Source organism: Gossypium hirsutum, chromosome A11 (genome assembly GCF_007990345.1).
Source record: "Gossypium hirsutum isolate 1008001.06 chromosome A11, Gossypium_hirsutum_v2.1, whole genome shotgun sequence".
Lineage (NCBI taxonomy): Eukaryota > Viridiplantae > Streptophyta > Magnoliopsida > Malvales > Malvaceae > Gossypium > Gossypium hirsutum.
In genome coordinates this window covers 68763006-68773379 of record NC_053434.1, presented here as the reverse complement: position 1 = coordinate 68773379, position 10374 = coordinate 68763006, and the positions used below count along the sequence as shown (strand labels likewise).

Sequence of the window (10374 nt, the reverse complement as noted above, 5' to 3'; positions counted from 1 at the left end):
TTTCAAGCATGTATAATTGATTAGGGTTACAACACAAATGACCAATATGGACCATATCACATGGCCATATACAAAATAAGTCAGATATTTCCATAAGCCAACACATTTGACTAGACCAATATGACAAATAACAAAAAGACCAAGTCCTTATACATACCATACTCAAAATATGGAGACTAACTATGTAACACCCCTTACCCGTACCTGAGGCCGGGATAAGCCGCGAGGCGTTATTGGACAAACATACAAACATTAAACTAAAATACAGGCCATAAAATTTCATTCATATTTCAAAACGTTCATTCACTTACACATAGTCCCTTATTTGAGTCTACGAAGCCCAAAACATACTTTAGAAAGGGTTCGGGACTAAACCGAGAACTTACGAAAATCTTGAAAATTTCATGCTTTAAGGCTCAACACGCCCGTGTCCCAAAGTCGTGTTCCTTACACGGCTGAGGCACATGGTCGTGTCTCTGCCTGTGTGGAATATACCTAGGTTATTTTCCAAGCTTTGGTCAACCTTAATCTCTTACACACTTATACAAAATCAAAAGCATATAACATGGTATTCATTTAATGATTAAATATTCTCAATTAAACCACAAACATAGCATTTGTATGTCATCATACATGTGTCTCTCATACTCATTTTACCTTGTTTATTATAGTACCACTTATACATTTATATCAAGATTATCATCTTACAAAATATCTTCAGCTTAATCATCAAGCATTCATATTTAAAACTAGATCATATCTTTATAAAATACCACAATTCAGATACGCAAAATAGCATGTTTGCCTGAAACATTTCAATTCAACTCCATAACCAACAAGCATTATATTGAGACTAGTCATATATATATATACATGTCATGATACATATCATTCTCTTTCTGTTTTCTTATAAGCACATATCATTTATTTCATTATATCAATATTTCATATACCATAGTTTCCATGTATTCCACATATATTTATTTTCCTCCTCCTCCTCTCCATTCCACATCCTTAATGTATATAGCATTCTTGTAAGTACGATTTCACAATTTACTAATAAATGCTCACATCAAACTGTTCACACGAGTCATAGTCACTTACTTATTTATAATTCGAGCTACAGAGCTGCAAATTAAGATATGTAAATTTGTTCTAAAACTATACTCACATATCTTTCCACCATAAAATTTTCATAATTTTTAGTTTATCCCATTAGTACAGTTTATTCATTAAAATTTCCCTTGTTTCACTTTCTGACAGTTCTGACCTCTCTTCACTAAAAATTAATTATCTCACAGTACAGAACTCGGATAATGTTCTTGTTGATTTATCTTGAAAATAGACTCATTGGGGATTTTAAAAATATAAGTTTAAGCCTCTAATTATTTTTATCCAAAATTTTGTGGTTTTCCAAAGTCAGAACAGGGGATCACGTAATCATTCTAAACCAGTCTCACAAAAACATAAATATCTAAAAATATAGAACTCCTTTTCTTGCTCTATTTCTTTTATATGAAAATAGAGTCATTAAGATTTAATTTTATATCCCATCCAGTCTCTGATTCAATTCCTACTATTTTTGGTGATTTTTCAAAATCACATTACTGCTACTATCCAAAACAGTTTTATTGCTAATTCACTCTTTCACACTTTCTTTGTATTAACCTTATTTTAACATACATATCACAAATCATTTTCAGCACATTTCATACATCACAAGTATAGGCCCATGATCACAAGGTCACCATAAAATCATCCTCATGTATAACTTACTTGTTTATAACCTCACCACATCCTGGTCACTTAATGAACACATCATTCACGTAATCAAGTTCCTGCACTTATTCATCACAAAACTCGCAAAGCAATACATAGAATCTCCTGTTGAACACTTCGAATCAATCCTCGATACTTGGTGGTTTTAGCACATAGCTCCACCCATCATATAGTTCGGGTCTCTTGTCCACATGGTGAACACTCAGTACCACCCATGTGACCTAGCCAATTTATCTCGTAGCTCTCTTGTCTACATGGTGTCCTTCACCTGGAACCACGCATGTGACCTAGCTACATATATCCCGTAGCTCTCTTGTCTACATGGTGTACACATAGTATCACCCATGCAACCTAGCTACATCATAATGTCTTGTAGCTCTCTTGTACACATGATGTGCACTCAGCACCATACATGTGACCTAGCTACATACTATCTGTATCATCTAATCTTTCCGAAGGTTCAACCGGGATTTCTCTCTCTTTTCTAACAATTTCACCAATCAAGTAATTATCCACAAACATATTTCCAATATTATTATAAAATATCATAATACAAGTAATATTGATGTATTACTTACATATAAGCTTACATCTCATTTAATATCAAGGCAATAACATTAAATTACACATTGCCTTATTAAAAATCATATGAACTTACAATTTCCCATAATATCCATAATCATAGAAATCACATTTATGTATGATAATTCAATGCACTTCATGTACCATAGACATATTTTTAAATCAATTCATAAACTTGGCACCATAATCATTTAATTTAATATAATTCAATTAATTCACTAAATTTAACTTTTAAATATAAATTACAGCATTATTGGTGTATTATTATCATACCAACTTACATACTTTCAACACCTCGCAAATCATAATGAATATATCAATTTTACATTGAAACATGCATAAATTAATGCTTATTATACATATGAACTTACCTCGATACTAAAACGGCCATTTTACCAACTTTCCCAATTTTCGATTTTTCTCTCATTCTAGGTTCAAATCTCGTTTTTTGGGATCTAAAACATCATATTTTACTTATTTAATTAATGTACTATTCAAAACAGTCCTTAAGTCAAACTTTGGAAAAATTACAATTTTGCCCTTAAACTTTTGCATATTTACACTTTTGCCCCTAGGCTCGGGAATTAAACTTCATCCCTTATTCTTATGTTTTATGATATGCTGATCACTTTTCCCTTCTATGGCAACATCAAATTCTCACTCTAACATATACTTATGACTATTAGGTATTTTTACCAATTAAGCCCTTTTACTCGTTTTCACTCAAAACGGAGTAGCACAAGCTGTCTAACATAATTTAAAGCCTCATATTCTATTAAAAACAGAAAAATAAACACGTTTCACCTATGGGTATTTTTCGAAATATGAACCCTAGCTTAAAATTCTTGCTAGAATAAGCTTAATCTAATTACCGGGATTCCAAAAACGTAAAGAACTTGAAAAACGGGGCTATACCGGACTTACTATTGAGCTTGGAAAGCTTGAAAACCCTAGCCATGGCTTCCCCCATGCTAATTTCGGCCTCCATGAGAAAGATGAGTCAATTTTGGCTTTATTTTCCCTTTTTATTTCTTTTAATTACCAAATGACCAAAATGCCCTTCCTTACTAAACTTTCAAAAATTCCATCTATGTCCAATTTTTGTCCATCACTTAGAAATTGGTCAAATTTCTATTTAAGACCTCCTAATTAATATTTCAAAGTAATTTCATACTAGAAACTTCTAGAATGCAAGTTTTGCAACTTATTCAATTTAGTCCCTAACTTCAAATTGAGCACTTTATGCATAGAATTTCTTCACGAAATTTTCACACAATCATGCAATCATATCATAGACCTCAAAATAATCATAAAATAATTATTTCTATTTTGGATTTTGTGGTCCCAAAACCTCTGTTCCAACTAGACCCAATTTTGGGCTATTACAAACTATACCCCAAATGTCCAGTTGATAATGTGATCAGGCCTCCGACATCTTTCGATCCCCTAGTTGGCTTGGCGATACTATAAGAAAGTAAGAAAAGGAGGGGAGTAAGCATAAAGCTTAGTAAGTTCACATGCAAATAAATAGCAACATGATCATATATATATATTGTCACACCCCAAACCTGGCATGGACATTATGGTCGAATCTGGAGATGTCACATTGGGTGTTTTTCGTAAAGTGTTATATCGATGGAAACTCTTACTAAATATTTAACCTCTTTGTGTGTTTTTGAAAAACAGTTATCTTTTTAAAAGTTGTGTTACTATCCAAAAAATATTTACTTAAAAATCGGTATTTATTTCCAAAAATATTATTCTATAGAGGATGCTTTTTTAAAACAATTGTGAATTTGCGTTTACTTTGTAAATATATTGTTTCATTTGAAAACTCGAGTTTTCCTATATCTAGTAGTTATAAGCCAAAGCAAAAAAGATCCCCAAATTAAATTTAAAATCCATAATGGCCTTATTACATTAAAAATACCCAAAATAAAATTACTTATAAAAATAAAGCAAATATGATAGTAAATGCGATTGTGTGGCCACCCTTGAGTCCCTCGCAACACTGATCTGCCTAAGCTTGAGGATTACCAGTACAGATAAACAGATGGGTGAGTTTATGAAAACTCAGTGTGTAATCCCATATAAGCAAACAGTGAGAAAACAAGCACAGTCTGGCTTAAGCCCTTTTTAGAAACAGTGACAATGTTAGTTCGGGCTTTTGCCCAACTCTATACAGAAACAGTTATATGTTCGGGCCTTGGCCCGTTGTAGTAACAATAAACAGTGTAGTAACAGTAATCAGTGCAGTAACAGTAATCAGTGTAGTAGCAGTAATCAGTGCAGTAATAGTAATCAGTGTAGTAATAGTAATCAGTGCAGTAACAGTATACAAGCCCTACCCATCCAGCCTCTACATTCCATCTCCATCCAACCCTACACTCCTTGTGGATATATAATCAACCCACCCATCCCTACACTCCAGAATTAACACTGGTTGCAGCACTAAACAGTAATATGTAGCTGGGCTGCCAGTAACTTAGGCTCGAAGCCTTTTAGTACACTTCCTCCGATCAATATAAACCCATCCCCATGCAATGCATCATAAAGTCATGTCATGTCATATCATTGAATCATACATGTATCCATTACAGTTTAGATAACATGCTAAAATACGGTCATACATGCACATATATATACATCATATAGGGAAAAACAATCATCTTACCATATAAGGGCAAAACAGTCATTTTATCACATAGGGCAAAATAGTCATTTTATCCCATAAAAGCAAAACAATCATTTTACCTCATAAGGGCAAAACAGTCATTTTACCACAAAGGCAAAACAGTCATTTTACCTCATGAGGGCAAAACAATCATTTTACCTCATGGGGGCAAATCAGTCATTTTACCTCATAAGGGCAAAACAGTCATTTTACCCCATAAGGGCAAAACAGTCATTTTACCTCATGAGGGCAAAGCAGTCAAACAATGAAAATGGGCCCAAAGCTCATAATGTGGGCCTATGTGGGCCCACACGCCCATATAGCCCACATAGCCTAGAAATGGCCTTGGTCGTGTGGATTACACAGCCTGGCCCATTATTCTCTACCATTTTGTGTGGTTTACCGTTTGGGGACCACACATGAAATCGTTCATGGCCGACCTCGTCGATCATCTACCCATGTTTAGTCACACGAGCTACCACACGGGTAACTACACGTCCGTGTGGTGTCAACTATTCGCACTTTCAGCTTTTCACCGATTTACGATCAAAGGCAGCGTTTATACACACTTGCTTGCAAAAACGCGCAGAAGCCCACGAGCACCAAACCTATATTCAATCATGACACTCTGTCAGTCCTTTAACCAATAGGGTTAAACACCCTCTTTTTAACACTTATCCCAAAATCATATTTGATACTTGCCTTGTTGAACGAGTGTGGTTTAGCTTGCTTAAATCACTGTCAAGGTTGATTTTAAACTCCTTGACGGATATCTACATTACAAGCAGATTTTATTAATTATGATTGCTAAAACACATGGCTTGAATCAACATATACAACTTATAGAAAGAAGGATTCGGCCAACACCAAGTAATGCAAGCCAACATACCCCAATTGAACACAATGACTACAAATAGAGTTACCTTCAATCGAGTGGCGAAAGAAAGGTTTTGAATGCTTCAGTAACACTTGTAAACCCCTTCACTCCTCAAGAAGTTCTAGAAACTGAAAAAACACCACACATAAGAGAAGGGAGATGAGAATTGACAACAGTTAAAGAGAACAAGAAGGATTCGAGTGTACTTACCAATTTCTTAGAGAATAATTGCCAAACCAAAAACAAAATGGGGAGAGAGAGAGAGATGAGGTATTTGGCCTGGGTACCAAATAGAAAGAGATGATAAGAGAAATGGTTTGAGGGCGAACAGATATGAGAAGTAGTGGGTATTCAATCAGAATAGAAAGATGAAGAGAAAGGAAATCTGTTAACAAAAAAGAATCAAAGGAGAGGACAAAGGTATATTCGGCCAAAAAAAGAATCGATTGGGGAAGGAAGAAAAAGAGAGGCAATCGGTTAATAGGAGAACACTGGGGACAATAAGCATAGACTAGACCAAGACTCGAATGTGTTGAAAGAAGAAGAAAAAGTGTTCGGCCAAGGAAATGGTTGTCAAAGATGAAATAGATGAAACAAAAATACTCGAATGGAACCCCTACCACAATCGGCCTTCAAGCAGAAAAGAGCAGGGAAAACTGCAAAATGAGAAGCATACCACGTAGGCCAAATTCTTTTGAGTACCTAAAGTTCAATTTTGGTACAACTCTACCTCTCCCCTCAACTCCCCACTATTTCCTCCACAAATCCCTCCTAAAATCCTTCCATCAATATCTCCTCAATCACCAATTCAAACTCCACTCAACTCAGTAGAGTTTCGGTCAACCTTAACTACTTAGACAGAAAGAGCAGAAAAATAAAACACCCCACTGCCTTCACCAGGATTCGAACCTCAGCCCTCTAGCACAGGTAAAACGCCACCTACCCTCTAGACCAGTAGGCTCTTTATGTCATGTTTCACCCATTTTTATTTAAAAGCCTACTGCCTCGAGACAGTGTTCATTCCTTTAAAAACAAAACGTTTGGGCAAGCCAAGGCTTGAACCCAAGACTTCTCAAACACTTCCTAGAACACTTAACCACTGAAGCAGATACACAAATGTGTCACTTTCTTACACAATTAAACATTTATGTGCAGCCTCCTAACTATTCCCATGCTTAAGACCTAATACTTCCAGGCCCAAAATTTGGGGCGTTACATATATACATTTAAGGCATAACCTACATTTACTTAACTGTTATCAAGAATTCTTAAATATAACTCAAATTTGTAAACATAACTTATACATTTTCAATCTTACCAAACATTCATCATATATCAAGCTTTCTCAGATGAGCTTATCGTACATATCTGTACCAACTCAAATCACACTGTCATATTCTCTTTTCATTGATTTACTTGTTGATTAACTCACAAGTTTACTCGTTGAACACTTGGAATATTATTTGATACGCGGAAGACTTGCACATAGTGCATCAAATGTAGCCACAAGCTACCTCATATCACAATCACATATTGCTCACTCACAAGCTGCTCACGGGCCTGCTCACATAAGCTGACAGTTAGGACGTAACTAGTAGTGCTATTCACACAAGCTGACAGGTACCCGCAAAACATGCCGGACTTCCCAGCCACCGGTAGGACGTACAAGACCAGTACCCGGATTCATGAGCTCATATCCACATAGCTCCTAGTGACATGTCACATTGTATCCTAAACTATTCCTAAGGTTCGAACGGGATTTTCTCGACATCTTATGTTCAACGAATTTATTCACAATCTCGTGCTTGATAAATCGTAATTTATACATATTTCTATCCCATGCTTAGCACATTTTATGGATGATTTTTCCTCAAAATTGGTGAATTTCATGCTTCTAATGCCTTAATTTCATCTTTTATACTTAGGTGAGCATAGGAGAGTGAAAGGAATGAGAAACGGGCCAAAAATAGAGAAAATGGGCCAACGTATGAAATCAACACGGCCTCGACTTCCTCACAAAGGCAGACCACACGACCGTGTCCCATTGGCAAGGTCAAATCACGATTTACACGGGTAGATCACACGCCCGTGCCAATTTAACAGCCTTGACCACGGCCTTAAGCAATCGCACACGAGCGTGTCCCTACCGAGCCCAAGTTTAGTCCAATTTAGAAAAGGCCAATTTTGAAGGCTCTTAGGCATTCCAAAGCCTATTCAAACACCTGAGGAGGCACTTAGACGGGGGAATGCAAAGGAGAAAACAAGGAATTGCTCAAGGAAAGCCGATTGATCCATCTCAGAAGCCGAATTCACCATCAAGACTAAAGATCTCCCTTCAAATTGCTTCAGGAGTTTTGGGTTCTCTTATGTTTTGTTATTTTATTCTTTTGAGATGTTTTTTTTTTCATTAGTATGAACTAAAAACCATAAATACCTAAGGGGATGAAACTTAAGATGGATCTTGTTATTATTATCTGAATTGTACGATAAATATTTGACTTGTTCTTAATTCTTATTTTGATATTCCAGGATATTGATTCAAGTTAAGCTCTTATTCAGAGGAGGAATAGACCCTGTCTATGAGTAAATTTGTCATAAATAAGCGGAGTTGGTGGCGCGCCTAGAGATAGGGTCACAAGATTTTACCAGATTAGGGTAAAGCCTAATAAGGAGATCCATAGATTGAGTTAATGCAACCCTAGGGCATTAATTAGAAAGAGATTTCAATTATTCAATCTAGGGTTAGATGATGTTAGTCTCGAGCGAGATAATAATATAACTTAGGTATATCTACAGAACAAGTTGAATGAATAAATTGTCCAATTTAGAGTCAAATAACAAGTGAATTCTAGGTGGATTTTTCCTTAGGTATTGTCTTAGTCAATAAAGTTTTCCAAAAAGTATTTTTCGCAAATTTATTTTCTGTGATTTCTTAGTTTAATTAATTAGTTAGATAAACAAAACCCTTTTATTTTTGAGGCTAGAGAATAAAAAAAAGTTGATACAAGTACTTTTAGTTCCTTTGGGTTCGATAATCCGGTCTTGCTAAACCTATACTACTGTTTGATAGGTACACTTGCCTTCACTGTGATAATAGTTAGTTTAAGAATGATTCATTATAAATATTTAAAACCTGTCATGAATATCACGTGTCAAGTTTTTGGTGCCGTTGCTGGGGAACTAAGATATTAGGAACACTTGATTTTTATTAATTTAGCCATTTTACTTTTATTGCAATTTAAAATTTTATTTTATTTTCTAATTCTTCATTTATTTTCTTCTGATACGTTTTTCTAGTTTATGACCAGAAGAAACCTATCAGGACCACTACTTTTTACGGTGAGGTCGACCGCATAGTTTACAGAAATTGAAGAGAAGTAAGACTAAGCCTAAGATACACAGAGAACGAGCAAGAGGACGATACTTCAACCACAACCAATGAGATGGCTAAAAATTAGGAAAACCTGATACCTCCTACGATTGTTGTTAATTAAGTAAATCAGAATCCTGCTCCGCGCACTATGTACGATTGTGCTAAACCTTCTTTAATAGGAACTGAGTCAAGTATAGTTAGACCTGTTATTGCTGCAAATAATTTTGAATTGAAACCTAACACAATTCAAATGATACAACAGTTTGTTTAGTTTGATGGTTTGCAAGACTAGGATCCCAATGCTCACTTGGCAAATTTCCTAGAATTTTGCGATACCTTTAAAATTAATGGCATTTCTGATGACGCCATCCACCTTCGATTGTTTCCCTTTTCGTTAAGGAATAAGGATAAACAATGGCTGAACTCATTACCATGAGGGTCAATCACTACTTGGGAACAAATGACCGAAAAGTTTTTACTAAAATATTTTCCGCCGGCTAAAATGGCTAAACTACGTAATGATATCTCTTCTTTTGTGCAGATGGATTTAGAAACACTCTGCGATGCATGGGAGAGATATAAGCACCTTTTGCGAAGATGCCCTCACCATGGGTTACCACTCTGTCTACAAGTTCAAACTTTTCATAATGGCCTGAATCCTTCGACTCGACGGATGATTAATGCAGCCGCTGGAGGAACCATCAATAATAAGACACCTGAAGATGCCTATGAATTTATAGAGGATATGTCACTGAATAACTATCAGTGGCAAGTCATGAGGACAAAGCCAACGAAAACAACTGGCGTTTATAACATCGATTTCATCACCATGCTCTCTAATCAGGTAGAACTCTTGAATAAGAAAATTGATGGTTTTCTTAGTTCTTCACAGGTTCACCCAGTAATGCAGTGCGAAGCAAATGGAGGTGGATCGAGCAATTCAGAATACCCACCTTATGGCCACAACATGGAGAACAAATAATCCTTAATCTCAAACCAATCCTTATAGCAATACTTACAGTGCAGGTTGGAGGAATCACCCAAACTTTTCATGGGGAGGCCAAGGAAATCAGAAACCACCACCCCCTC

General features: G+C 35.8%; 1 non-coding gene across 1 annotated transcript; it reads right to left on the bottom strand.

Moving 5' to 3' along the window:
• Window positions 1–9793: 9793 nt before the first annotated feature.
• On the bottom strand, window positions 9794–9900 carry LOC121210537 (small nucleolar RNA R71). The gene has a single exon (XR_005905655.1). It is a non-coding gene; the product is annotated as a small nucleolar RNA R71 (small nucleolar RNA).
• Window positions 9901–10374: the final 474 nt, after the last annotated feature.